Source organism: Sapajus apella, unplaced genomic scaffold (assembly GCF_009761245.1).
Source record: "Sapajus apella isolate SASKATOON/1434 unplaced genomic scaffold, GSC_monkey_1.0 scaffold33, whole genome shotgun sequence".
Classification (NCBI taxonomy): domain Eukaryota; kingdom Metazoa; phylum Chordata; class Mammalia; order Primates; family Cebidae; genus Sapajus; species Sapajus apella.
The window spans coordinates 21,142,568-21,146,750 of record NW_022436973.1 but is presented as its reverse complement, the minus strand read 5'-3'; the positions used below and the strand labels follow the sequence as shown (position 1 = coordinate 21,146,750).

General features: G+C 47.5%; 1 pseudogene; it reads right to left on the bottom strand.

Annotated features, from left to right (window-relative positions):
- Positions 1-2,517: 2,517 nt before the first annotated feature.
- On the bottom strand, positions 2,518-3,824 carry LOC116562618 (annotated as a pseudogene).
- Between the last annotated feature and the right edge of the window lie 359 nt (positions 3,825-4,183).

Here is a 4,183-nt window from a genome sequence, read left to right as displayed (position 1 = left end):
AGACCCAGGTCCTTCCATTTGCATGCTGGCTGACCTCGCCCACTGCCCAGACTCACAGACTGGAGAATCCAATGAGAAGCCTGTAATTTTGATTTTCTTCTTTTCCCTGAATGACTGTGAATCCCCTTTTACCCCAACCCCTGGAGGAGGCCTTTTCTTACCAGCCAATATAAAGACCCCTTTCTCTACACCGCCTTTCAGTGGAGGACTGACAGGTGCCAGGATTGCTATTTCTATCACACAGATAGCAAGGCATTTATTATGGACCAAACTCATCCTGAAGGACAGTTTCCAGTCTCCAGTTAGGGTCATCCAGCATGGCCATTTCTTGAAGAAACAGATCTAGACCTTTGATGAACAAAAAAAAGAATAAACGAATGATTCCATGTGCGATCAAGCCCAGATTTCCCACATAAAGTCTGTCAAAGACCATTCTTAGCTTGAGAATTGTAAGATTTTTCTCTGCCCCCATGGAAAAAGTCCATTGTGGTTCTGCTACACATTTGATTTCTTTCTTTTTATTCTTTTTTTTTTTGAGACTGGGTCTCATTTGTCACTCTGGTCAGAGTGCAGTGGCAAAATCAGTGCTCATCCCAGCTCAAGCAATCCTACTGCCTCAGTCTTCCAAGTAGCTGAGACCACAGCATGTGTCACCATGCCAGGCTATTTTTTTAAAAAAATTTTTGTAGAGATAGGGTCTCACCATGTTTCCCAGGTCTCAAACTCCTGGGCTCAAGCAGTCCTCCCACTTTGGCCTCCCAAAGTGCTGGGATTACAGGCATAAGCCACCACACCGGGCCCACATTGGATTTCGACCAGCCACATTTGAGCTGCCGCATTCCTCCAGGCTGCCAGGAGGTGGAGACAAACCCAGGATGGGCTGTTTGGCTCTGTCCCGCCAAGTTACAGAAAATGCCAGCAAAAAAATCACCATCTTGCTCCTGACATAATCAGCCTGAAGAGTAAGTAATTAGACAACAAAAACATTGTTTAATTAGGCTTTTCCCAGTTCATAAAAGTAAAACCGCAATATAAAATGGCAGAGCATTTGTGACCTCCAAGGTGAGGGGCAACCTTCATTATAAAACCACACAGACCAGACAATATTATTCAGCAATAAAAAGGAATAAAGGATCATTACCTGGATGAACCTTGAAAACATGATGCTGACTGAAAGAAGCCAGTCACAGAAGACCACATTTGATACGGTTTCATTTATAGAAAATGTCCAGAAAGGGCAAATCTGTAGAAGCAAACTGGATTAGTGGCTGCCAGGGGTTGGAGGGAGGTGGAGGATGGGAACTGACTATTAATGGGTCCGGGGTTTTTGTCTGGTGTGATAAAATGTGCTGGAATTAAATGGTAGCAATCAATGGATAACTTTCTGACTGTACCAAATACCCCCACGTGTACAACTTGAAATGGCGAATCTCATGTTACAGGAATTACCCAATGATACTATTTTTTTTATTTGTTTATTTATTTTGAGACAGAGTCTCTCTTGGTTGCCCAGGCTGGAATGCAGTGGCACGATCTCGGCTCACTGCAACCTCCACCTCCCGGGCTCAAGTGATACTCCTGTCTAAGCCTCTTGAGTAGCTGGAATTACAGGTATGCACCACCACCTCTGGCTATTTTTTTGTATTTTTAGCAGAGATGGGGTTTCACCATGTTGGTCAGGCTGCTCTTGAACTCCTGACCTCAGGTGATCCACCCACCTTGGCCTCCCAAAGTGCTGGAATTACAGGCGTGAGCCACCACGGCCGGCCAATAATGCTTTTTTTTTTTTTTTTTTTTTTTACGGCAGCCTTTTTATTTTTCCTTACACAATTACTTGTTCCTAGGGCCTAATGTTCTCACATAACAGTAGAAACCCAAAATTTGTTGTCATCTCTTTAAAGAATCAAGAATTATGTACCAAAAACACCTTACAGAAATTTAAAGAATGAGTACATTTACAGGTGTAAATGCAAACCACTTCCAACTAAAGGCAAGTAACAGCCCCTGGTGCTCTGGCAGGAAAACATCAGCTGAGCAAGGAAACTGGGCTTGGACTTTCCCACCCTGACAGACCGGTAGGACAGAAACGACTGGTTCAGGAGCGCTTGCCAGCCTCTAGAGAACTCCCAGAACACTCAGTGCTGATACATGAATACCCAGCACAGATTGGAGACTGCTGGCCACGCAGACCCACCAAGCCACAGACTTGACTGCCACAAGCACATTCTCACCTCAGCCACAAAGTGACCAAGCCACATGCATTAAGGGTCAAAATCAAAGATACGTACAGAGTACTAAACAAATACCAAGGGGAACGGTTAGCTTCAATACAAGGTCAAAATCAACAAGTTCTACAATCCAGTGCTGATATCAGATACAAGCTTCAAGGATAATTTATTTTTGAAGGTTTATTTCAGTTTTGCGAGGCTAGCATGAGGTGTATTCATTTGCCAGGGACAAATTTATACTTCTGAATTAACCCATGCAGCAAATGGTATACATCTGCTTACAGTCCATTTAGAAGCATTTGGGGTAGACACTGGAGGGGCCCGACTTGTCATATTCCTGCTTGCTAATCCACAACTGCTGGAAGGTGGACAGTGAGGCCAGGATGGAGCTGCCCATCCACACCGAGTACTTGCACTCTGGGGGAACAATGACCTTGATCTTCATGGTGCTGGGCGCCAGGGCAGTGATCTCCTTCTGCATCCTGTAGGCGATACCTGGGTATATGGTGGTGCCGCCGGACAGTACCGTGTTCGTATACAGGTCTTTGTGGATGTCCACGTCACACTTCATGATGGAGCTGAAAGCAGTCTTGTGGATGCAGCAAGATTCCTTGCCCAGGAAGGAAGGCTGGCAGTGCCTCTGGACGCCGGAACCACTCATTGCCGATGGTGATGACCTGGCCATTGAGCAGCTCAAAGGTCTTCTCCAGGGAGGAGGAGGATGCGGTGGTGGCCGTCTCCTGCTCGAAGTCCAGGGTGACATAGCACAGCTTCTCCTTGATGTCGCCCACGACATCCCACTCAGTGGTGGTGGTGAAGCTGTAGCCGCACTCAGTGAGGACCTTCATGAGGTAGTCAGTCACATCCCAGCCATCCAGGTCCAGATGCAGGATGGCCTGGGGGAGGGCATAGCCCTCATAGACGGACACTGTGTGGGTGACCCCTTCTCCAGAGTCCATGACAATGCCAGTGGTGTGCACAGAGGTGTGGACGGACAGCACAGCAGGTGCAGCATCCTGACCCTGAAGTACCCCATCGAGCATAGCATCGTCACCAACTGGGACGACATGGAGAAGCTCTGGCACCACACCTTCTACAACAAGCTGCGTGTGGCCTCGGAGGAGCACCCAGTGCTGCTGATGGAGGGCTCCCTGCACCCCAAGGCCAACAGAGAGAAGTGACTCAGATCATGTTTGAGGCCTTCGGCACCCCAGACATGTACATGGCTATCCAGGCTGTGCTGTCTGTCCATGCCTCTGTGCATACCACTGGCATTGTCATGGACTCTGGAGATACGGTCACCCACACAGTGCCCATCTATGAGGGCTACGGTGACAGAGCGAGACTTCGTCTCAAAAAAAAAAAAAAAGCATTCGATATGTTGCCTCCCCATTCCCACCTCTTGCCAGATCTCACCTGCAGCCACCACCACCAAGAAGTGACCTCTCCTTGCATTTTCTGCTTGGGTTGGCTCTGCAGCTTGGCAGACTTTCCCCTGCTGAATGCATTCCTCTCTCCACAGTGCTTTGATCTTCCTCCTGGCCAAGAGCGACCAAAGCCTCTGGCACGAACCTCTTCGGTTATCTTCACAACCATCAATGCTTCATTAATATTTCTGGCAGGCCAGTAATTAATATGTTAGCACATGCCTGTGTATTCAAAGCAGATTTTACGCCTGAGCTTACTATCCTTTATACTACTTCAGGGAAGGATTTGTATTGAATTCTGCAGTTTCAGCTGTGCCAAGCAACAATTGATAAGCTCTCATCTGCAGCAGCCATAACAATGATGGGAGCAGCGGACATGATACCCCCTGCACAGATGAGAAAACGGATCCGTAGTGCAAACTTGTGCCACCCCAAAGGTGCCCAGCAAACATATCATTTATTGTCTGAGGCAGGAGTCACCTTCCGTGAGAGTGAAGGCCAAAGCTCTCCTGTAACTGGTGATGACCA